The 25,900-nt window shown below is 46.1% G+C and overlaps 1 pseudogene and 1 gene segment (V, D, J or C); one reads left to right on the forward strand and one right to left on the reverse strand.

Annotated features, from left to right (window-relative positions):
- Positions 1-25,900, forward strand: part of LOC144697834 (Ig heavy chain C region-like) — a 541,886-nt gene that overhangs the window by 73,642 nt on the left and 442,344 nt on the right.
- LOC144697046 (uncharacterized) overlaps positions 1-25,900 on the reverse strand; it is a 71,855-nt pseudogene that overhangs the window by 42,850 nt on the left and 3,105 nt on the right.

A 25,900-nucleotide genomic window follows, 5' to 3' on the forward strand; every position in this document is an offset into this window, starting at 1 on the left:
TTGAAGCCTTGTCCACACACAACACGTGAACAGTTTCTCCCCACTGTGAATGGTGCGATATTTTTGCAGACTGTGTAACTGCTTAAAGTTTTTTCCAAAGTCAATTCACTGGAACACTCTTACTCGGGTGTGTGTGTGTTGAGGCTTTTCCAGTCACACCGATGTTTGAAATCCTTTCCCAAAGACAGAATAGACAAACATTTCTCCTTCCACATTCAAAAGTTGATGATACTCAGGTCCTGATGAATTCAGTGCCTCTGACAGATCTTGATGTGATGTTTGCTTTGCGTTTTCTGTCTGCCAGTCACCTCCGTTTAATACCCTGTAAAACGAGTTTACAAAAGTCATCACTATAAATCCAGGACTGAAATTCAGAACAGAGTTTCTATGGAACATTTATTCCTCTCTTGTTCCCCCAAAGCTGTAAATCCCCGTCCCACACACTCTCCCTCCTCCCTGGGCTGAAATCCAAACCCATCTCACCATCTCCACCATTTCTTTCCTCCACTCCCAGTTTTCTCCCTCCCTCTCCTCTGCCTGGGTTCAGTTCTCCAGCTCCTGTGTCTCTGATTCAGGGTCTCAGGCGGGACCCCAGCTGCCGTCGGGCGGGACACAGGAGGGGGGACCCTCCCGGGTGTGTCTTACCCGGACCCTGAGTCCGTCCCCCCAGTTTCTGAGCCCCCGGGCGGCCCGCGGTCTCCCCGCAGTTTCTGAATCTCCCGCTCCGGAGCCTCTTCCCCTGAAGCCGGCGCTGTCACCGGGAAGAAGCCCCGGAGCTGCAAACACGGGTCATGGAGGCTGTGATCCGGGATTGCGGCCTACACCGGGTGTTTCTGGATCCTCCCCACCCCGGCTCCCAGAACCGCTCCTCCCTCCGCCTCAGCGAATCTCACCCGCGTCTCCCGCACTCCCAGGGCTCTGAGCAAACTGACACTGCGCATGCTCCAGGTATCATCAGCATTGCGCCTGCGCGTTGGGCTCCTGCACTGTGACTAGGGCACTTTCACACACGCAGGAGATTGTGGGTATCGGCAGTGCCATTGAAACACAAAATAGAGAACGAAAACAATTTCTGATACCCAATTGTGAACAAATAAAAAGAAAAATCACACGCAAATCCTAGTAAATGGGTGCTCTGCCATGTTCCATTTCTAGAAGTGATTTAAACATATTTCAAGCCAGCTCAAACGTGTTAAGGGCAAGTCATGTTCAACTAACTTGCTGTAAATTCTTTACAAATGCCCATTCCCTTTCCTTCTGCTGTATAATGGAAGTTCCGTGCATTGGTGTTTCTTTATCATTTGGTTCTGATCTTTATTGATTGGTCTACGGTCAAAGTTTCAATCCCATAACCACAAAGTAATCACAAAAAAAATATTTTCCACTCACAATTACCCAGCACCCCAGCAGCTGGGATTCTGCATTGCGACTGGAGGAGCTCCTGCCCACAGATTCTGCCTCCGACAAAGGTTGTTCTTATAGTGGCTGTCCCTGTGATTGATTTTTTGCGGGTTTTTCTGGGATAAAATTGCCCATTGCCCCCGTACAGTTGGAACCCTGGTTCTGAAATACTGTCCGTATGATTTTAAGGCTTCCTGGAATAATGCACCGATGGAAATCTGCAATAATCCATGGTCCCATCTGAGTTGCAGATTTTAATGTGATTGTCCAATCTAGAAAAAATATCATTTCACCCCTTTAAACCTGATTCAGCTGATCCCCTCCACACATACTGCAAAAGATTATCTTTGAGATCAGCTGTTCCTTTATAGTCTGTAAGAAATACAAAAAATTCTGGAAAAATTCAGCAGGTCTGACAGCATCTGTGGAAAGAAACACAGAGTTAATGTTTCGAGTCCGTATGACTCTTCTTCAGAGTCTGTGTTATTCTGAATTATGACATTCTCCTGAACCTGTCCTAACCCTTCTGCCAGTTCACTTATTGGAAACAGGGACTCTCCTTGTTTTAATGTTAACACTCCATGTCTCCCCAGTTATTCATTTAAGTCAGCCCATGAATTGTTTGAGCATTGTTTCATCATGTTCCCACATTTCATTAACAAATGTTGAAACGTATGCTTCACACCCACAGGGTTTCATCTGTTTAAAGTCACAAACAGAAAGGTCCAGTTTTCTCCTGGAGGTTGAGACAAATCAGCTTTCAAAATGATGCAGGGTTTCAGCCAATGAGGGACATCCGGATTCAGCCCCGCCCCTCATTCACTCCGATTGGTTGGAGGATCACACGCTCACGATCGGACCTCGAGCTCCGTCCCCTCTTCCTAATGGTCCGGAGTTTCCGTCAATCCACCGGGCACGGTGATCTGGAGCATGCGCAGTGTGTGTAATGACGGTGGATGGAAGCTTGTTTGTCGGATCCACAGGAGGTAAGATAAAGAGCGGAGTGGAGGGAAAAATAGAGCCGGTGGGTGGACGGGGAGGGTTTGTAAGCACTCGATGCGGCTCTGAACCCAAAATAAGAAACTATCTGTGGAGCGAAGGCTGCGGGATCGCGTCTCCAGCAAAAGGCCCAGGTTAACGACCGCCATCTTGAGCGGGATTAACGTGCAGCAGGGCGCATGCGTGGTCATCCCTGTCAGCAGGAGGAGAGAATGTTGTGAATTTCTATCTTGGACTGACGGGGATGGATTTTGGAAACTCCTTTTACAAGGGATTGGAAGGGGAGGATTTACGCACAGCAAACTCAAAGCAAAGATCACATTAAGATCTGACTCGAGTCACTCGATTCATCAGGACCTGGATATTATCGGTCTTTGAGTTTAAGCATTGAGTTCCAGGTCATTAACACTCAATGTGTGAAATTTCTCCCTCACATTCCCCCTGTAGATCTTACCCTAAATCTTAAATCTGTGTCTGTGATACTTTTATGATTAGCTAATACCTTATGTTTTTTTCATTCATTCATAGGATGTGGGCTTTGTTGGATGGGCCAGCATTTATTGCCCATCCCTAGTTTCCTTTGAGGAGGTGGTGGTGAGCTGGCCCTTCTAGGTGGTGGAGGTTCAGGGTTTTGAGTTTCTGTCAAAATTCTGGTTGAGTTGTAATCCCTCTTTTTCAACCGTTCCCTCTCCCACCCCAACCCTTCTCTCTCTTCCTGTCTTCTCCCATCTAGGCCTGTGCCTTGTGTAGGCCCAGACTGGGTGGCAGATTCCCTTCCCTGAAGGACATGTGAACCAGTTGGGTTTTTATGACAATCCAGCAGTTTTCATGGTCACTTTTCCCTGGTGCCGGCCCCACAAATTACCAGATTCATTCAGCTCAATTTCACAACCTGTTTTTGTAGGTTCTCTCTCACTCCCTTTTCTCTGTTTTAAATCAATTTCACAGGGTATTAAAAGGGGAGGATTTGCAGTTGGGAAACTGAAACCAAACATCACATCAGGATCTGACAGAGTTGCCCAGTTTATCGTCACCCAGATATCATCGGAAGTTGAACATGGAAGGAAAAAGCACCGTTCACAGTGGGGAGAAACCGTACACGTGTTCTGTCTGTGGACGAGGCTTCAACCGATCATCTAATCTGTTGAAACATAAATGCAGTCACAACAGGGAGAAACTGTGGAAATGTGGGGACTGTGGGAAGGGATTTAATTACCCATCAGAGCTGGAAAATCATCAACGAATTCACACTGGGGAGAGGCCATTCACCTGCCCTGAGTGTAGGAAGGGATTTACTTGTTCGTCCAGCCTTCTGAAACATCGGCGAGTTCACACTGGGGAGAGGCCGTTCACCTGCTCCGAGTGTGGGAAGGGATTTGCTCGCTCATCCACCCTGCTGACACACCAGCGAGTTCACACTGATGAGAGACCTTTCAAATGCCCAGACTGCGGGAAGTGCTTTAAAAGTCCCCGGGAACTGACTGCCCATCAACGTGTTCACACTGATGAGAGGCCATTCAGGTGCTCGCACTGTGGGACTGGGTTCAAGACATTATTTAACCTCACTGTACACCAGCGAATTCACACTGGGGAGAGCCCATTCACCTGCTCCAAGTGTGGGAAGGGATTTGCTAACGCATCCACCCTGCAGAATCACCAGAGTGTTCACACTGACGAGAGACCTTTCAAATGTCCAGACTGTGGGAAGTGCTTTAAAAGTTCCGGGGACCTGATGATCCATCAACGTGTTCACACCGATGAGAGACCGTTCAGGTGCTCTCACTGCGGGACTGGGTTCAGACAATCATCTCAACTCATTGTACACCAGCGAATTCACAATGGGGAGAGACCATTCACCTGCTCAGAGTGTGGGATGGGATTCACGCGCTTATCCATCCTGTTGACACACCAGCGCACGCACACAGGGGAGAGGCCATTCACCTGCTCTGAGTGTGGGAAGGGATTCACAACCACATCCTCCCTGCTGAGACACCGGCGAGTTCACACTGGGGAGAGGCCATTCAGCTGCCCCGAGTGTGGGAGGGGATTCACAACCACATCCTCCCTGCTGAGACACCAGCGAGTTCACACTGGGGAGAGGCCATTCAGCTGCCCCGAGTGTGGGAGGGGATTCATAACCTCATCCAAACTGCTGAAACATCAGCAAGTTCACAAGTGATTGGGTTTTTCTGTTCATCACATCCAGGACTGAACTGTGTCCATTTGGTCTGTTTCTGCTGATGTTAATAAACTCCAGTCCAATTAATATTCTGGATAAAGTCAAATAAATCAGCTTTGTGTTAAACTTGCACTGTGTTGAGTCTTTTTAATATCTCTAACACAAATTAGTTCCTTTTGAAATGCTCTCCCTCTCTTCTGTCTCCTTCATCCACACCTCGAACAACAAGTGTGAGGAGCTCATGGAGCTTCTTTGTCACTAAGATTGAGACAATCCAATCAGCTGCTTCCCTCCTTCCACTGGCCCACCGGGTCAAACTCTTTCTAAAGCTCCCCCCTGCCCCTTGCCCTGAACCTGTGTTTTTCTCCAGTTTCGCCCCTCTCTCCCCTCTTGCCCTCTCAGAGCTCATCTTGTCAATGAGACCTGCCTTCTGCTGCCTTGACACTATTCTCACGAAACTGCTGACCATCCATTTTCTCCATGTTAGCTGATAATGTTAATGGTTCTTTCTCTTATCTGTCCCTCTTGCCTTAAAATCCACCACCATCACCCTCCTGAGAAGAAACAAACCTTTATCCCACCATCTTTACAACCTACCACCCCATCTCCAAACTCCCTTTTCTCTACAAAGTCCTTGAACTTGGTGTCCCCCAAGGATCTATCCTTGGCCCCTGCTATTTCTCATCTACCCGCTGCCACTAGGCAACATCATCCAAAAGCACGTGTTAGTTTTCACATGTACACTGACAACGCCGAGCTCTACCTCACCACCATCCCTCTCCATTCCTCCACTGTTACTAAATTATCAAACTGCTTATCCAACACCAAGTACTGTATGAGCAGAAATTTTCTCCAATCAAAATTTGGGAAGACCAAAGCTATTGTCTTCAGTCACCACTTTGAATTGTCAAGGAACTATCAGATTTTTTTCTGATATTATTGTGGGATTTTGTAAAGCAAGCTTATGGTTCAGTGTGTGTGGCTAATTTAATTAACTAAAGACAATTAGACTGCAAGTTTTAAATTATCAAAGGAGTGAGGTGTAAAAGAAGCATTTGAAATGGGGATGAGTGAGCTGGAATGAGGTCTCAGTGGATAAGGTGTGAAGGTAATTTACATGTTTAGATAAAGAAGGAGTTGTTTGATTTTCAAAGGGATGGTGTAATGTCTACAACTGACAAGATAAGTCAGGCAAAGTGATTGCATTCGTTTTTCCCAGAAGTGCTGGCCATAATAACAACGTGAAAGATTTTTATATTCTGGGAAAAGTAACTTTGAAAGAGAAACAATGGGATTTACAAATCAAAAGGTATAAAATATATTTAAAGAAGGATGGAAGGTTGTGTGGGGTATGGCCATGTGAGAACTTGAAAGGTGCAACGTGTGAAACAGACTTGGGGGGGGGGGAAAAGCCTCAAGCTACCCTCCAGAAGTTTGCTGTTCCAGTAACCAAGGTTGTGTTAAAAGCCGTTGGAATTTCACTGTCGAGTGGGTGCTTGTGGTAATAGTATTGAATGTGTTTATAAATTGGGAATCTATTTGGGCTGTTGCCTTAAAGGAAGTGTGTAGTTGGTAGTCTGGTTAAGTATGAATTTTGCGAAATGCTATAAGATTAAGTAACTGTGTAACCGTGATTTTGTGTGCGTGTTTAAGTTTTTTCTTATTTTTATTTTCTTAAGTTTTTATTAAAGTTAATAAATACTTTAAATTAATCTTTAAAATCTCTGAAGGTGGCTGTGGACTCATTACTTCTGACTTCAGTGCACAAGCCTCCTTGTAATAAATGCAAATAGAAAAATCATTGTGATAGTTTGGCCAAGTCTCCCTTGTGGATTTGATCAGCCTGGAAAATTCTGTTCCATAACGGCCGTGTGCATCCCTCTCCCTGGGAACTGTCTGAGGCTCAACCACACTGTTCACAATCCTGGTGTCAGATTTAACCCCAAGATAAGTTTCTGACCACATATCCACACCATCACTAACACCAGATATTCCACCCCACCCCAGCTCATGTGGGACACTTGCCTTTATTAGCCGAGACACAGAATATAAGAGCAGGGAGATTATGTTGGAGTGTATACAATGTGAGTTAGGCCACAGCTGGAGTACTGTGTGCAATTCTGGTCACCAAACTATAGGAAGGATGTGATTGCACTGGAGAGGGTGCAGAGGGGATTCACCAGGATGTTGCCTGGGCTGGAGCGTTTCAGCCAGACCTGACTTGATTTATGGGAGCTCAATATCATCAGCCTTTGAACTAGAAAGAGAAATGTTTGTTCTGTCTGCTTCAACAGATTTTAAACGTCACTGTGTCTGGAAAATCACCAAGAAGCTCGTGTACACACATGTGCGAGAGTTCCAATGCACTGACTGTGGAGAAAACTTTAACCAGATACACAGACTGAAGAAACATTGCACCATTCACAGCCAGGAGAGACCGAACACGTGTACTGTTTGTGGATGAGGCTTCAGTTAAACATCTTACCTCAAGGAATGCAAGGACACCTGAACCATGGAGAAACCATGCAAATGTGGGGAATGTGGGAAGGGATTCCGGTCCCCATCTGCACTGGAATCTCATCGCCGCATTCACACTGGGGAGAGGCCGTTCACCTGCTCTGATTGTGGAAAGGGATTCACTCAGTTATCCCACCTGCAGATACACCAGCGACTTCACACCGGGGAGAGGCCGTTCACCTGCTCTGATTGTGGGAAGGGATTCACTAACTCTTCCAATCTGCGGACACACCAGCGAGTTCACACGGGGGAGAGACCGTTCACCTGCTCCATATGTGGGAAAGGTTTCAGTGATTCATCCAGCTTGCTGATACACCAGCGAGTTCATACTGGGGACAAATCATTCAACTGCTCTGTATGTGGGAAGCAATTCAGTCGATTATGCAACCTTCTGCGACACCAGCGAGCTCACACTGGGGAGAGGCCGTTCACCTGCTCTGAGTGTGGGAAGGGATTTGCTGATCCATCCATCTTGCAGAAGCACCGGCGAGTTCACACTGGGGAGAGGCCATTCAGCTGCTCCATGTGTGGGAAGGGTTTCACTCAGTTAACCAACATGCTGACACACCAGCGAGTTCACACTGGGGAGCGGCCTTTCATCTGCTGTGAGTGTGGGAAGGGATTCAGTGATTCATCCACCCTACTGCGACACCAGGGTGTTCACACTGGGGAGAGGCCGTTCACCTGCTCCATGTGTGGGAAACGATTCACTCGGTCATCTCACCTGCTGAGATACCAGCGAGTTCACCAGTAATTACAGGGGTTGGATTCTGCTGTGATTGCTGCTGTCAATCACATTCAAGACTGAACCATGTTCATTCTGACAGTTGGTGAAGTGGGAGGGTCAAAGGGTTTCTTTCTGCTGTACTGGCCAGTCTTACAACTTTGTTTCCAGTGGTCTGGAAGTGCACATTTCCACTGAAATGTTCCACAGAAGCTGATGAAGGTCATTTATTGCTGCAAAAAGAGACATGCTCTCGAAGTTTTCATATTGCACTTATCAGGACAAACACAAGAACACCAAATTTCAAAGGGAGCAACTATTTATACTATGTGAGAAAAGGGTGCTGATTAGTTGGCAAGTCAGTTGCGACTGGTCAAGTCGTTGCCATGGAGAATTCACCAGAAAGCTCGTGACCTCAGCATTTAGTTGGATTCAAAAATGTTGCAATGCCTGGACATGTCCATTTTGGCTTCAGAGTATCAGAGCTTTATGATGGTCCAATGTCACTTCCCTGCTTTTTTACTCAATGACCTGGATTTTCAGAGTCAGAAAGACTCACCTACCTTCAAAAATTGTGGGTGGGACCCGGATGCGGAAGTCCCACTCCCATTTTTCACAGATCCAATTTTTGCCAGTAGGGGACAGGGGCAGGGCTTGATTCACACCCAAGTTGAACCTGAACTCAGCAGAGCCATCTGAACTCAGCACTGAGTTCAAACAGGCAACATTTTGCCTTCTGCAAGGGAGTTAACTCATAGTGTGAAAGTCACGACTTTATGGAATAGACGTAAAGACTCTTGTTGGGTGGATAGGGTCTGTTTAACTGTCATGATTGAAAGTCTTTTTTAAAATCCCCTGCTCTCCTGACTTCGTCTGCAGCTGTCAGTGTAAGTGAAAAAGATAGTTGGCTGTACAATGTAGCATCAGTCCCAGCAGTTTCAGTAATTGCTGGCATTTCCCTAAGGGCTATTTATGAATGCTTGGCTGACTTCCAAAACCTACAGTCATCTCAGCAGCTGTTCTGAGTCCACACTTTGACAACTTAAAGAGACCATTAAGGGTTTAGCTGCCTTTGAAGTGGTATGGACAGAAGTATGTTGGTTTTTATATGAGATTAACCAAAAGTTTTGAATAAGGTTGCAAGAATGGGAATTTTGTTTAAAAATAGTGAAGGCTGTTTTAGATTTTTAGAACTTTATTTTAATTAATCTCAACCTGGCTCCTGGGGTCTGCCCATAGTGAATAATGTGAGTTGGGATGTAGGGTAAAAGGGGCGATGGGGGATCCATGCCAGGGCAAGAGTTGGCATGAGCGGGCATGGAGTACATAAGGGCCTTGGGGTGGAATGGGGGCTTGCAATTGGCTCACTTGCAATTAGTGAGGAGGAATTGTGTTGGGCTGCTGCCCCTGGTGGGTGGGCAATTATTCCAAATAATCATGTCTATTAATTTATTTTTAAAACATTCTCTTGGCATGTGGGTGCCACTGGCGAGGACCAGAGATTCCAAAAGGTTACAATGCAACTGGGATAAAGTCCCAGAGATGGAGGCAGGCCTTTTAACCAGCCCACCTCAGTGCTCGGGCATCCTGTTAGCCGCCTAAGCTCCGATTCCAGTGGCACAGCAACCAACTCCATCCATAACCGCCCACCTCAAAGCACCACCCCCCTCCCCCCGCCCCCGAGTGAAGATCACAACATTTGGGAACCTTTAAATCGAGGCAGGTCCGGCAATTGGAAAATTTCCAGATCCAAGCTACCCACCTCGGTACCCAAGATCCAACCCAAGCTCTCTATTTCTGAAGCTCAAGATCCCACATGCTTTGCTAATTCCTCTCTCACTGTGTCCTGCCACCTTCAAAGATCTCTGCACATGAACCCCCAGGTCCCTCTGTCTCTGCTCACTCTTTGGAACTGTGCCATGACATCTGTGTTGCCTCTACCTGTTCCTTCTGCCAAATTACATCACCTCAACTTTCCCTGTATTAAACTCCATCTGCCACTTCAGAGAATGTGAAGGGGAGATTGAAGTGTTAAACTAAACATACAGAGAAGAGGAGGCACTGATTGCTTTAATATGTCACCCACAATTGAAGATCCTTTAAATGCACATGAGGCTCATAGAGCACAGTAGGAGGCAATTGGAGGCTCTTTCCAATTAATCCCATTGCCCTGCAATTTTCTTTTTCTTTCAAGAATCTGTCCAGTTCCCTTTTGAACGATACAGTTGAATTTACTTCCAGTCAGTTTTGAGGCAGTGGATTCCAAATCGTAACAACTCGCTGTGTTTTTAAAGCAAATAATTCCTCATCTTGTGTGTGGTGTATTTGGACTTTCAAAAAGCATTCGGAAAGCTGTCAACCAGGAGGTTCATACACAAAATGAGGTCTCAATCCTTATGAATGATCTAGATGAGGGACTGAGTGTAATGTGTCCAAATTTGCTGACAATGAAACAAGGATTTGCATTTCTATAGCGCCTTTCACAACCACAGGATGTTTCAAAGCCTTTTACAGCCACTTTTGAAATGTAGTCACTGTTGTAATGTAGGAAACTCGGCAGCCAATTTGCACACGGCAAGGTCCCACAAACAGAAATGTGATAATGACCCAAATGATATGTTTGTGGTTATGTTGACTGAAGGATAAATGTTGGCCCAAGACACCAGGGATCAAGGCCCGGGAGAGTGGGGTTCAGACAGTGCCAAACAGCAGGGCCTGGGATGTTATGGGTGGGGGAGGTGAGTAGGTGTGGTCTGGGCTCATTGTTTCAAACAGTTTTGCATCATCCTCACTGAGCAGCCAGAGCTACAAACCTGACAGACCAGCTTAAAAAACAGATCTGTCAGGCTGAGAGTTCTGATATTTTCGAAGCCAGTCTGTCAGTGTCAGGTCAATTTCACGAGTTGCTGCTGCTGCCTCGAACTTCAGGCAGCTTTGCAATTCCAATTTTTTTGAAAAGCCTGCCAGGAAACCACAAAGCTGCCCGAAGGTGAGAAGCAGCAGCAGCAGAAACTGAGAGTTTTCCTGCTTGAGAAATAGTCAGTCAAATCCCTGTAATTTTACAACCAATTGGATGCTGTTGTGGGTAGGGGGGAGGGGTGGGTGGGAGGAAGGGGGGGCATGTTTAGAGGGGGTTGGGGGATGTGGGAGGGGGTTTGGGGGATGTGGGTAGGTTGGAGGGGTGGTTGGGGGTAGGTTTTGAAAGGGGTTGTGGGGAAGTTTGGGAGTTGGGGAAAGTTTGGAGGGGGGTTGAGGGGTAGGTCAAAGTTTGGAGGGAAGTTGGAGGGATTTGGGGAAGTTTGGAAGGGGTTGGGGGAAATTTGGAGGGAGGTCAGGGAAGTTTGGTGGAGAAGGGGGGATGGTTGGAGGAGTTCAGGGGAGCTAGAGGGGTTTTGGGGGTAGATTAGGTACAGATTTGAATTGTTTTTGTAAATGTAGCCACTTTGCTAACATCAGTTGATTGCTCGGTGATTAATTATCTTTAAATAATCAGCATTGGGCCTCCACTTTCACCATTGCTACTGTCACTCTGCCCACTGCATGCAGTTATAATGAAAGAAAGACAAAACCTACATTTATATAGCACCTTTCACAATGTCCTAAATCACTTTCCAGCCAATTCAGCACTTTTGAGTTGTAGTCATTGGTGAAATGTAGAGAATGTTATCTAATGGCGGAGCAGGCTCATGGGGGCGAATGACCTACTCCTGCTCCTAATACATATGTGTGTATGGAGATAGGTGAGATGAACAGGACTCGATGGCCTTTGTCATCTATAATTATCTTGCGAACAGAGGGTGGAATCCTGGCTGGAGTTCTGTTTATTTTGTTGCTGGTGAAAGTTTACTGTGAGCAGGATTTGTGGGATGAGATCACCAGGACAGGAGTGCAGATTGAGCTCAGAGTGAATCAGTAACCTGTTTTACTGCACATAATTCACAAGAGTCTTTTCCATATACTTCAATCTTATCCTTTTGTCCAGTTACCTGTTATCCCACTCCATCTTGCTGTTTTTTTCTGAGTTTTTTGAGGTTAGAAATATCGTGATAAAGTTATGGGGCGTTGCAGATATTGAAAATATATTGTGGTGAGAAGCAGCAATCAGCAGAGTCTTCGGACTTGCTGATGACCAAACAGATACAACTGTGAGCCATTCAGTCTTCGTTCTCTGGCCCCTTAAAAGTTCTGTTGCACGGAGAAGCCTGAGAGCCTGGAAACAGGAAAAGCACCGGGGCCCAGGATTTCTCTCCCAGTCCCTGCTGGAGATAACTCTTCTGCCCTTCTTCGAAATAGTGGCTGTGGGTTCTTCTTCGCCCACCTGAGAGGGCAGACAGGGCCTTGGTGTATTGCTCGTCTGAAGGACAGCAGCTCTGACAGTGCAGCACTCTCTCAGTGCTGGCACCAGGAATGTCAATTTTGATTGTTGTTCTTGGGCCCCTGGATTGGGACTGGAACCAACAACCTTCTGACTCAGAAGTAAGAGTGAGATCCACTGAGCCACTGCTGACACGATAGACAATACAGATTTAGAAAGGGAAAGTTACCCTTTAAAAGCCCCCACCCTTTGCCTCCAGCACCTAAATCTAATAATAAAAACCCTAGTATAAAAAACACATACAGGACTGACAAATGTTACAGTGTTGGTTTAGAGCCAAAGTTTCGAGTTCCCATTTGAGTTCCTACGCCTTTCTGTCTCTCTATTGCGCATGTGAATGACAGCCAGGCGATGGAGCTGAAGGCTCAATGTAGCTGAGAATAACAGGGCTTGTGGCCCAGTTGGGAAACTGCCACTGACGTCGCACTAATAGAGAGAGACAGGAAGGTGCTGGAGGAATGACTGGGAAATGGGCCTCCAGCCAATCAGGGAGGGAGAGATGGTGATGTGACCCCCCCCCCCCCCCCCCCCCCAAGGTTCAGTGCTCCTGTGTCCAAAGTGGGGAGTCATGAGGACAGGGTACAGAGGGGCCAAAAAGAAACCATTTGGATCCAGAACATTGTGCACATCCTTTTGCTCTGGTTGTCTTTGATCCTGAAGTAATTTTCTGTTTTTTAAACCATGTTCTGTTACATTAATAAATTTTATCAGTAAAAATATTTGATTTTGCTGGACTTTTGATTAGAGTTATGCTCTTTAGGGAAAGTGGGTGAAAGGAAGTGGCAGGCTGTTTAACAGAAAGTGAGTCCCTCTAAGGTAATTGGCAAAGGATGAGAAGGTGAGATGATGGTGGGGGAATCCAGAACCAGGGGTCACAGTCTGAGGATATGGGGTAGACCATTTAGGACTGAGATGAGGAGAAATTTCTTCACCCAAAGAGTGGTTAGCCTGTGGAATTCGTTACCACGGCAAGTAGTTGAGACCAAAGCATTTTATGTTTTCAAGGAGTAAGATAGAGCTCTTGGGGCGAAAGGAATCAAAGGGTATGGGGAGAAAGTGGGAGCAGGCTATTGAGTTGGATGATCAGCCATGATCACAATGAATGGCGGAGCCAAATGGCCTACTCCTGATCCTAGTTTCTATGTAAATTTTATTTTTTTCACACAGCGAGTTGTTCTGATCTGCCTGAAAGCAGATTCAATTATTTATTTCCAAGGTGTAAATATTTGAAAGGGAAGAATTTGCAGCGCTGTAGGGAAAGAGGAGAGCAGTTGGATGAATCAGAAATTCCTTTCAAAGAGATGGCACGGGCATGATGGGCCAAATGGACTCCTTCTGCAGCCTGTGAATCTGAGCTTCCTGTCTTTGTGCAGGTTAAAAGGGTCAAATTTCATTTCAGCCTCTTTCTGGTATATATATTTAAAGAGACAAGTTGCTCTTTAGTTCTGAGGGACCGCCATAACAATGTCTCCAACCCTCTGTATATTTAAACATTGAAGATTGCATGGCCAATTGTAGTCAACAGCCTTCCTGTAGCTCTCTCAGGAGGCAGCAAGAAAGCATTTGACTGCTTAACAATAGCAACCTCCGCTGAACATGATTAAACCAGAACAACAAAAACAACCTGCATTTGTATAGTACCTTTAATCATGTGCTTCACAGGTGCCATTACTAAACAAAATTTTACACCGAGCCACATAAAGAGATGACCAGTAGCTTGGTTTTAAGGAGTTTCCTAAAGAAGCACAAGAGATCAAGGGGCAGAGAGGTTTAAGGAGGGAATTCCAGAGCGTGGGACCCAGGCAGCTGAAGGCAAAGCCCCCAGTTGTTGTGCAATTAAAATTGGGGATATTGAAGAGGCCAGAATTAGTGGAGCACAGATATCTCAGAGGGTTTGAGGGATGGAGAAGATTACAGAGATGGGGAGAGGGGTACGTGAGACCATGTGGTGATTTGAAAAAAAGGATGCTGGGGAGGGATTTGAAAAAAAAGAGGATTTTAAAATCGAGGCGTTGCTTGAGTGGGAGCCAGTGTTGGTCAGTGAGCACAGCGGGTGATAGGTGAATGGGACTGAGTGTGAGTTGGGAGACGGGCAGCAGAGTTTGTCGACTGAAGAAAACTGGTCCAGTTCTGGACATTTCCCATGACACTACTTATGTCTAAGATTGAGCTGACATCAAACCTTTCCATTGGGATTGCATAATCCGCTGATGTCATTGCATTCTATTGTGATGATGTCATAAGATTACATCAGCATTTTTCTGATTATATAATCAGCTGACACCAGACTATATACTTTATTGGGAGTGTGGGATTAGCTGATGCCTGTACAATCCTTTACCTTTGCGCAGTAAGCAGAAACGATCGTTTGTGTGATTTCATAAATAGAATTTTTAACTACATGTACGTAACTTATTTTTGAATCCGGAAATGGTCCGGATCGTGAACATTTACCACTAAAATTAACCAATTTGCTAGCGCAAGCATATGTGACTTTTCAACCAATTTGTTGTTCTTGTTTACAATAAATTGTTGGGGAGAAAAAAATGTTATTTCAACCAATCTCCTAATGTTATCAAATCCTTTTAAATATTTGAATATTGCTGAAAAAAGAGACATGCTGTCAAAGCTTTTCGTTTTGCACTCATCAGGATAGATGCAAGAATACCAAATGTCAAAGGGAACAACAGTTAAACTGTCTGAGAAACAGGGTGCTAATTGGTTGTCAAGGCATTGCCATGGAGAATGCACCAGGGAACAGTTACCCCAAGCTTTGGTTCAAATTCAGAAATGGCAAGTCAATTCTGATTGGTTGAGATGTTGCCATGGGGAATGCACCAGGAACCAATTGTCCCCCAAACTCCTGTTTAATTAAAAAGGCAAAATGCTTGGACAAATTCCTTTTGTGTGCAGAAAACAGGGCCCAAGTATTTGAATATGAAAAATCCAGTGCCAGACCCGGTTTGCATGTTCATTACATCTAATCATTTCTTCCTATGGCCATACCCTATTTGTGTACCACGTTTTGTTCAAATCCATCCATTAGTTTTTAAGATATATTGTTACAGGCAGACAAACAAACAAACTAATCCACAGCCAACAACCTGCTCTGAAAACTCTGCTGATATTTTGACAGCTGTGATAAATTCCACCCCAGCAGCGGAGACAATCCACAACATTCCAAAGCAATCGCCATTCGAAATAAAACAAACCACAACAATTGAAAAGAAAAAGTCAATTCTCCTGATCTCCCAATGTGAACGGATCGTTCAAAAAAATTCCAGGATCCGGAACTGCACCAAAGATAGGACAGTTCTTGCATGGTCGGTGGACCAAGTTTCGGTAATTCCATCCATTAATTTGTGAGATCAATTGTTTACAGACAAACATCTTCAATGGCAGAGGTACTTTCAGTACATTGACCAGCCCCAGAATCTATTCTCAGCCAGCATTTCACAGGGGGAAAGGGGTGGATTCTCAGACGAGCAAGATAAGGCACCCCCTTTAAATAGCCAGTTCCCACAATGTATTCAGTGGCCTTTGGACGGAAGCAGATTGGTCCACATTGGGAGTTCTTGCACTGCCTCTCCCCCCGACCCTCAGGTCAGCTGGCTCCTGCTCCTGCTGGAGAATCTGCCTGTAAGAATAGGAGCGTGTTGATTTAAAAATAAACTTGCATTTATATAGCACCTTCCACCACCTCATGGAGTCTCAAAGTGTTCCACTGCCAATGAAACACTTTCTGAAATGTGGTCACACTGTAGGAAACGTGGCAACCAATTTGTGCATAGCAAGCTCCCACAGACGGCAATGGCCAGATTGTCTGTTTTCACTGATGTTGATTGAGGGATAAATATCAGGCACCAGGGGAGATCTCCTCCCCGTCCTGCTCTCCTTCCAATTGTGGCCATTGAATCTTTTACATACACCTGAGAGGGCAGTCGGGGCTCTCGGGTTAATGTCTCACTGGAAAGACGGTCCCTCCGTCAGGACTGCTCTCCCTCATAACTGGCACCGGAGGTGTCAGCCGTGGATTCTGGGGGCTTGAGTCTCTGGGTTGGGGATTTGAACGCAGCACCTCCTGACTCAGAAGTAAGAGTACTACCCACTGTCATGCTGTGTTGAATAAAATTATCTAGCTGGTGTTCTAGAATGATGGAATGGTTACAACACTGAAGGGAGGCCATTCAGCCCATTGTGTCTGAGCCAGCCCTCTGCAAGAGCAGCGAACATGATGTCATTCCGCTACCTTTTCCACATAACCCTGTCAATTTTTCCCCTTCAGATAATGATCCAATTTTCTGTTCAAAACCATGACTGAATCTTCCTCTAAGCCCCTTCATCCCTGGCACCATTCTAGTACATCTCCAATCCTCCCACTTCACCAACTGTCAGAATGAACATGGTTCAGTCTTGGATATGATTAACAGCAGCAATAACGGCAAAATCCAACCTCTGTAATTACTTGTGAACTCGCCGGTGTCTCAGCAGACTGGATAACTGACTGAAACCCTTCCCACACATAGAACAGGTGAATGGCCTCTCACCAGTATGAATTCGCTGGTATCTCAGCAGGGTGGATGAATCTCTGAATCCCTTCCCACATCCAGAGCAAGTGAATGGCCTCTTCCCATTGTGAACACGTTGGTGTGTCTGCAGGTGGGATAATTGAGTGAATCCTTTCCCACACTCGGAACAGATGAAAGGCCTCTCCCCGGTGTGAACTCGCTGGTGTGTCAGCAGGTTGGATGACTGAGGGAATCCCTTCCCACATGTAGAGCAGATGAAAGGCTTCTCCCCGGTGTGAACCCGCTGGTGTGTCAGGAGGGCAGATGAATCGCTGAATCCCTTCCCACACTCAGGGCAGGTGAATGGCCTCTCCCTGGTGTGAACTCGCTGGTGCATCAGCAGGTTGGATGACTGAGTGAATGCCTTCCCACACTCAGAGCAGATAAATGGCCTCTCCCCAGTGTGAACTCGCTTGTGTGTCAGCAGGTGAGATGAATTACTGAATCCCTTCCCACATTCAGAGCAGACGAAAGGCCTCTCCCCGGAGTGAACTCACTGGTGTTTCAGCAGGGTGGATGACTGAGCGAATGCTTTCCCACACTCAGAGCAGGTGAAAGGCCTCTCCCCAGTGTGAATGCGTTGATGAGTTTCCAGCGCAGATGGGGTGCAGAATCCCTTCCCACATTCCCCACATTTGTACGGTTTCTCCATGGTGCAGGTGTCCTTGTGTCCCTCCAGGTTAACCGCTCAGTTGAAACCTCGTCTTCACACAGAACATGTGTACAATCTCTCCCCGCTGTGAATGGCGTAATGTTGTTTCGGACTGTGTAACTGTTTAAAGCTCTTTTCACAGTCAGTGCACTGGAGCACTGTCACTCAGTTGTCTGTGTCTCATTGCTTTTCCAGTCACACTGATGCTTGAAATGTTTTCCCACAGACAGAACAGGGGAACATTTCTCCTTCCACATGCAAAGGGCTGATGATATTCAGGTCCTGATGAATCCAATAAATCTTGATGCGATATTTGGTTTGAGTTTCCCAGATACAAGTCCTCTCCTAATATCCTGTAAAAGGAGTTTACAAAAGTCATCATTGTCAGTGCAGGATAAAAATTCACAACACATAATTCTAGTTTCTACGGAACATTCTTTCTCTCATATTCCCCAGAAGCAGTAACTCTCTGTCCCACACACTGTCCCTCCATTCTCACTCTGCTGTACCTCCCAAATCTCCTGAAGGTGCCATTTCATGCTGATCAGCAGATCCATGTGCACTGCTTCCTGTCCAGGGCACAGGGGCCTTTGAAATCATTATGCAGGCTATTTATACATATATATATATATATATATATATGGAAACATTACTGTATTTAAAATGTGCATAATATACACTGCATTACTTGATTAAAGATACAGAGAGGATGCAAGGAAGAGCTTTATTTAGGAGCGAGTGTGCATGACCTGGAACTCACTGCCTACAAGGGTGGAGGAACTCGTGATGATCAGTGATTTCAAAATGAAATTGGTGGACACTTGAAGGAAATAAACTTGTAGGAGAACGGGGTATAGAGGGAGAATGGGATGGATAGCTCTACAGAGGGTTGGCATGGATTTGAGTTGCTGAATGCATTCCTGTGCTGTAATGACTCGATGACTGGAAATATATAACGGTAGCTAGAGTACTATATTACAAACAAAAACAGAATTACCTGGAAAAACTCAGCAGGTCTGGCAGCATCGGTGGAGAAGAAAAGAGTTGACGTTTTGAGTCCACATGACCCTTCAACAGAACTGAAGTATAGTTAGGAGAGGGGTGAAATATAAGCTGGTTTAAGGTGGGGGGCGGGGGGAGAGAAGTTGAGGGTGGGGTGGTTGTGGGGACAAGCAAGCAGTGATAGGAGCAAATAATCAAAAGATGTCACAGACAAAAGGATCAAAGAGGTGTTGAACGTGGTGATATTATCTAAGAAAAGTGCTAATTAAGAATGGATGGCAGGACACTCAAGGTACAGCTCTAGTGGGGGTGGGGTGGAAAGACTGACAAGGTATTAGTTGTAGATTTAAAAATAATGTAACTAGGTGGGAAAAGAAGAATCTATATAAATTATTGAAAAAAAAACAAAAGGGAGGGGGAAGAAACGGGGTGGGGATGGGGGGAGGGGGAGTTTAAGATCTAAAGTTGTTGAATTCAATATTCAGCCCGGAAGGCTGTAAAGTGCCTAGTCGGAAGATGAGGTGCTGTTCCTCCAGTTTGCCCTAACTATATTTCAGTTCTGTTGAAGGGTCATGTTGGACTCGAAATGTCAACTCTTTTCTTCTCCACCGATGCTGCCAGACCTGCTGAGTTTTTCCAGGTAATTCTGTTTTTGTTTTGGATTTCCAGCATCCGCAGTAACTTTTTGTTTTTATCACTATATTACAAGACTAGACATATTTATAAATGAAAGTTATTATCGGTCAACAAAAAATATATCAAATATTTACCATATAAAAACATTGGACATATCTCTGCCCTATATTAGTTTACTGCCACCTTAAATGTCAGGCATCTCCTGGGGAATCCGACTATTTTATTGGAAATACTAGGAAAGAGGCTATCCTTTTAGCCAGACAAATAAATGTATCAAGCTGAGGGAGTAAAGGATGTCAATGTCTTTGAGAGAGAAAGTGAGACCTGGGTCAACCTTTCCAGAGTCTGCACCCTCTTCCTTTCCCTTCAGTTCCTGCAGGTCAACAATTTAAACCCAGAATTAGAAAAGAAATGGAAAGGGGGAGAAAAAGAAAGTGTTTTACTCACAGGTATTTGACACGGGACTGGGGAGAAAGTTTTCGTGTGTGAGAAGCTAAATCCTCATTCAGAGAGAGAAGCAGCATCAGCAGCTTTGCTGGGCAGTAATGGACAGGTTTAAAAGCTCATTGTCCAACATCCGCATTCAAACAATGGGGGAGCTCCGTGTCGGCAATGCGACAGTGCCCGCGCTCTGATTGGTTGGAGGACCATCCACCTTCCGGTCGTCCAGCTCCTCCCATTGGTTAACCTCGGTCCGACCACAATGAGGTAAAGTAACCCGAGCGCGTGTTCGGGGGAGAGACTTTGACCATCAAGTCCATTGCTCTCAATGTGAACTGGGTACGTTCCTCTGAATCATTGTGACGCCTGAGTCAGCCAATAGGTCTGACTGTGCTCCGCGGTGACGTCCTCGGGTTCCAGTTTGCGGACCAGGCGCGCGGACACGGGAGTCCCTCCCCCACCCCCACCCATTGTTCCCCCTCCCCCACCCATTGTTCCCCCTCCCCCACCCATCGTTCCCCCTCCCCCACCCATTGTTCCCCCTCCCCCACCCCCACCCATTGTTCCCCCTCCCCCACCCATTGTTCCCCCTCCCCCACCCATTGTTCCCCCTCTCCCACCCCCACCTCCACCCATTGTTCCCCCACCCCCACCCATTGTTCCCCCACCCATTGTTCCCCCTCCCCCTCCCTCACCCATTGTTCCCCCTCCCCGACCCCCACCCATTGTTCCCCCTCCCCCACCCCCACCCCCACCCATTGTTCCCCCTCCCCCACCCATTGTTCCCCCTCCCCCACCCATTGTTCCCCCACCCATTGTTCCCCCTCCCCCACCCATTGTACCCCCTCCCCCTCCCCCACCCATTGTTCCCCCTCCCCCTCCCATTGTTCCCCCTCCCCCTAACCTCCTCGAGCCAAAGTTTCCAGGCAACCGGCTGACGGCTCCGGCCAGAGCGAGAAGCCGCTCGGCGAATTCCCCCTCCCCCCCTCTGTCTACGGCGACCGGCTGGTCCAAAAAGAGATCGAGAGCGACCGCTGACGGCAGCCGCACTGCCTGCGCCTGCTTCGGACAGAAAACGCTTTCTGCGCCTGCGTGCTGGGCTGCCGGCTATGGGGGTGCGGGAGAAAGCTGTGTAAAATGTCTTCTCCTCATTTTCTTCCAATGCAATTTGACTTTAAACGGCACAGCATTTGTTTTTAGCTTCATAAACATTAAAACTTCTTCCTCGGTCCAACATCTGTGAGTAAATCACTTTCTTTCCTTCCCCTGGGAAGTACAGAGAGTTGCGGGACTCTGTAACTGGAATTAGTGCCAAATATGCTGAGGGGGGAAATGCTGGTGATTTTGTGGACCAGGCTGATGCTCCAGCTGTTTAAAGTCATATTTATCCGGTCTATTGAAATGCTAGTTGTCTGTTAATGCAGGCTTCATTTATGTTGAATTTAGTTTGATTGTTACCGGAATCGTTTTTAAAAAATAAAACCTTGTCCTTCTGTTTATTCCGTTGGGGTTGTCTGGGAATTTGTTTATTTTAAGGTTATTGGTTTCCACAGGGATCGTAACAACAGAGAAATGTCTAGTTATTTATTATTCTGTATTAAAGTTCATTTATTATTATTTCTAGTCCTGTAATAATACTGTAGCTGCATTATATATTTCCAGTCATAAACTCATTACAGCACAGATGGTGTCCAATTGGAAACTCAGATCCATGCTGACATTCTGTAGAGTAATCCAGTCGATCCCATTCTCCATCTGTATCCTCGTTCCCCTGAAAGTTTTTCTTTCAACTCCCTATCCAATTTCATTTTGAAACCATTGATCATCTCCGGTTCTGCCATCCTCATAGGCATCGAATTCCAGGCCATGACTACTTGCTGCCTAAATAAAGTTCTTCCTCATATTCCCTCTGTATCGCTATTCAAGTATTACAATCTTTTTGGCTCCTTCAGGAGAATTGGGAGTGTATAAATGAGATATAACAGAGTGAGAATGAAGGGAGTAAAAACAGAAAATGGTGCAAAAAAACTCAGCAGGTCTGGCAGCATATGTCGAGCGAGAAACAGAGCTAACATTTTGAATCTGTCTGAACATTCCTGAGAGCTCAAAATGCAGGGAGCATGTTGGGGATGGAGATTTACAGCTTTTGGGGAATGAGAGGGGAAAGAATGTTCCATAGAAACTAGAATTGTCTGTTCTGAATTTCTATCGCAGACTTTCTGTGATGACTTTTGTAAACTCCTTTTACAGGACATTAGAAGTGGATGATTTGCAGTCAGAAAGCTCAAACCAAAGGTCACGTCAAGATCCACTCGATTCATCGGGATCGGAATATCAGCAGCCTTTGAATCTAGAAGAAATATTTGTCTGTTATGTCTGCTTCAAAATATTTGAAACATCAGTGTGACTGGAAAAGCACCGATTCTCACACACCCGAGTGAGTGTATTCCAATGCACTGGCTTTGGAAAGAGCTATGAACTGTTATACAGTCTGAAGAAACATTTCAGCTTTCACAGCCAGGGAGATCGTACACAGGTTCTGTGTGTGAACGAGGCTTCAACTGATTGTCAAACCTGGAGAGACACAAGGGCACTCGCACCATGGAGAAACGATGGAAATGTAGAGATTGTGGGAAGGGATTCCGATGCCCGTCTGCAATGGAAATTCATCAACGCAGTCACACTGGGGAGAGGCCATTCACCTGCTGTGAGTGTGGGAAGGCATTCAGTGGTTCATGGCAGCTGCACGCACACCAGCGAGTTCATGCAGTGGAGAGGCTATTCACCTGCTCTCAGTGTGGCAAGGGATTCAGTGATTCATCAACCCTGCTGAGACACCAGCGAGTTCACACTGGAGAGAGGCCGTTCACCTGCTCTGAGTGTGGGAAGGGATTCACCCAGTTATCCAACCTGCTAACACACCAGGAAGTTCACACCGGGGAGAGGCCATTCACCTGCTCTCATTGTGGGAAAGGATTCACTCGGTTATTCAACTTGCAGACACATCAGCGAGTCCACACCGGGGAGAGGCCGTTCACCTGCTCTGTGTGTGGGAAGGGTTTCACCCAGTCATCCAACCTGCTGCTACACCAGCAACTTCACACTGGGGAGAGGTCATTCCCCTGCTCTCAGTGTGGGAAGGGATTCACGCGATTATCCAGCTTACAGAGGCACCAGCGAGTTCACACCGGGGAGAGGCCATTCATCTGCTCTGTATGTGGGAAGGGATTCACTCAGTCATCCCACCTGCAGACACACCAGCGTGTTCACAAGTGATCACAGAGATTGGATTCTGCTCTTATTGCTGCTGTTAATCACATCCAGGACTGAACCATGTTCATCCTGACGGTGAAGTGGGAGGACCCCTTTCTGCTGGACTGGCCGGTCTCATACCTTTGTTTCCAGTGGGCTGATGCTCTTTGAGGCTTGTTGCGAGTATCCATTGCACATTACATATGGATCATGAAATAAAATGCTGTATGGATGGAAAAAGATATTCATGCATTTCTGTTTGGAATCTCCTAAAGCATGCCATGTTGCCATGGAGATGGGCTGTTGGAGTTAGAAGGTTCTTTTGTTTAATTTATCTGGGTGTTTCCCACAGAAGGCAGTTGCACATCTGGGCTTGTGTAGTTTGCAGCTCACTTGGAGTTGGTGAGGGAAAAGAAGCTGGAAGATTTGCCTGGCTTGAAGCTAGAGGATGAAATCTACAGTGGCCCTCCCAGTGAAAGGCCTTGTGGTAGAAAGCAGTTAATCATATGAATTAGGAGCAGGTGTAGGCCATTCAGGCCTGTGAGCCTGCTCGGCCATGTGATAAGATCATAGCTGATGTAATTGAGGCCCCAACTCTACTTTCCTGTCTACCCCCATAATCTTTGACTCCCTGTCAATCAAGAATTAACTCAACCTCAAAATTATTCAATAGCCTCCACTGCTTTCTGGTGAAGAGAATTCCACAATTGACGACCCTGTGAGAGGACAAATTTCTCATCTCTGTCATAAATGGGAGACCCCTTATTTTTAAACAGCGGCCCCTAGTTGTCGTCTCTCCCATAAGGAGAAACATCCTCAGCCTCTGAAGTGGCCAGGAGCACAGATTTGTTTCAGCGCAAAAGGAGGCCATTCAGCCCATCATGACTGCACCGGCTCTTTGGATGGTCATTTGATTTAGAGCCGTTCTCCCGCCTTCTACCTGCACGTTCTTCCTTTTCCAGTAACTGTCTAATTCCTTCTTGAATGCTTCAATTGAACCTGCCTCCACCACACTCCCAGGCAGTGCATTCCAGACCTTAACTACTTGCTGCGTGAAGAAGGTTTTCCTCGTATCACTTTTGCTTCTTTTACCAACTACTTTAAATCTGTGCCCTCTCGTTTTAGATCCTGTCAGAAGGGGAACTCATCACATTCTCCCCATCAACCCTGCCAGACCCCTCATGATTTTGAATACACTTCCAGCCCACTGAAACACTAGTTCTTCACACTGAGGAGAGGCCATTCACCTGCTCTGAGTGTGGGAAGGGATTCACTCGTCATCCCACCTACTGGCACACCAGGTAGTTCACAAGTAACTATCGTGATTGGATTTTGCTGTTAATCACAAACAGAACTGAACTATGTTCATTGGGGTCTGTTTCTGCTAATGTTAATAAACTCCAGCCCAGTTATAGGGCATAGTATTGTGGATAAAATTCAAATCAGCAGCTTTGTGTTAAATACAGTGTATTGAGTCTTTTTAGTATCTCTGAGACAAGTTAGTTCCTTTTGAAGGGTTCTCCCTCTCCCCTGTCTCCTCCATCCTCATCGCCAACAAGTGTGAGAAGCTCATGGAGTTTCTTTGTCACTAAGATTGAAACAATTTGATCAGCTGCCTCTGCTGCCTCCCTCCCTTCCACTAGATCACCAGTCCAATTAACCTTGAATGTTCCCCCCTCGCCCTGAACGTGCATCTTTCTGTAGTTTCTCTCTCATGTCCCCTCGTTCCTTCTCAGCACTTAGCTTTGCCATGAGATCCATCTCCTGCTACCCCAGCCCTATTTTCACTCATCTGTTGATCTCCAACCTTCCCATGTTCATTAACATTGTTAACAGTTCTCTCTCTTCAGGCACTGCTCCTCTCTCCTTCAAATCTGACATTATCACCCCCTCCTCAATAAAATCAACCATTTATCCCACCATCCTTGCAAACCACTTTAAGCTCCCTTTCCCCTTCTAAGTCCTGAAATGTGTTGACACCTCCCAAATCCTGCCCATCTTTTTGGAATTCCATTTTTGAATCTGAACATATGAAATAGGAGCAGAAGTAGGCCATTTGGCCCCTCGACACATAAGATTTCTGCCTCTGCCACATTATCGAAGTAGCTCTTCTCATTGTCCCAAACTGCATCCAATGTAACCAAGGTAAACTCTCCCTCATTGTCCTTTGTCCTTCTTGGCCCATCTACAGTCTTTGACACCATTGACCAAACCATCCTTAGGGATGGTGAATAAATGCTGGCCTAGCCACATCCCATGAATGAATTAAAACAAAAATTCCTTCAATGCCTCTTCACTGTTGTCCAGCTGGGTGGGACTGATCCCTGATTCCTTTCTTATCAAATTGTAGCAAGAGGATCAGCTGCAGTAGCTGTGATTATTTGAGGTTTTTTTTAACAAACTGACTAACTGGGAAAATGATCATGTGTCACTAGACATTAACATAAAAATGTTCCATTATCGGTCTCACATTGACTGTCTCTTACAGACCAAGTCCTTCTAAATATATCACCGCTCCTGGATTAGATCAACAGGGATAAGTGAAGACGGTATAGTCCACAACCCAATCTAATAGCAGTAAAAATATCTGAAAATTCCCATTAAAATGCAAGGCATTGCATAGCAACTGTGTCTTCTGTGACTTATTGAAACAGTCATTACACAGATTGGCCAAAAGCTCCATTATTGCAGGATGCGGATGGTAGAATATGGAGCTTGTTCTTTCTTATTTTTCAACACCGACATTAGCGGAATCTCACCCCCACTTCCCTAGAATCAAACGAAGATTAAGTGAGTTCGATCTCTAATGGCGGACGCAGTACCCACAATACCATATGGCTCAGAAACCGCTCTATCTGCCGCGGTTTGGCCGGGTGGGTGCGCATGTTCGGACGGTCCTGGTCTCTTTGTTTGAGGTTGTTCCCGGAGAGAAGCCGGAAGCGGCGGATAGTGAGAGTGGAGAATGTTCATTGTTTAATATTCGGCTCTGGGGCCGCACTCGGGATTTGTAAACCCCGCCCCCCTGCCCGGGGTTTATTCACCTGACCGTTCACAATGCCCGGTTGATTGACGGCGGAGCTAGACCAATAGGAAGAGGGGGCGGGGTTGGAGGCATGAGGATCGACGGCTGATCCTCCAACCAATTGGAGTGAAT

Source organism: Cetorhinus maximus, chromosome 23 (assembly GCF_964194155.1).
Source record: "Cetorhinus maximus chromosome 23, sCetMax3.hap1.1, whole genome shotgun sequence".
Classification (NCBI taxonomy): Eukaryota; Metazoa; Chordata; class Chondrichthyes; order Lamniformes; family Cetorhinidae; genus Cetorhinus; species Cetorhinus maximus.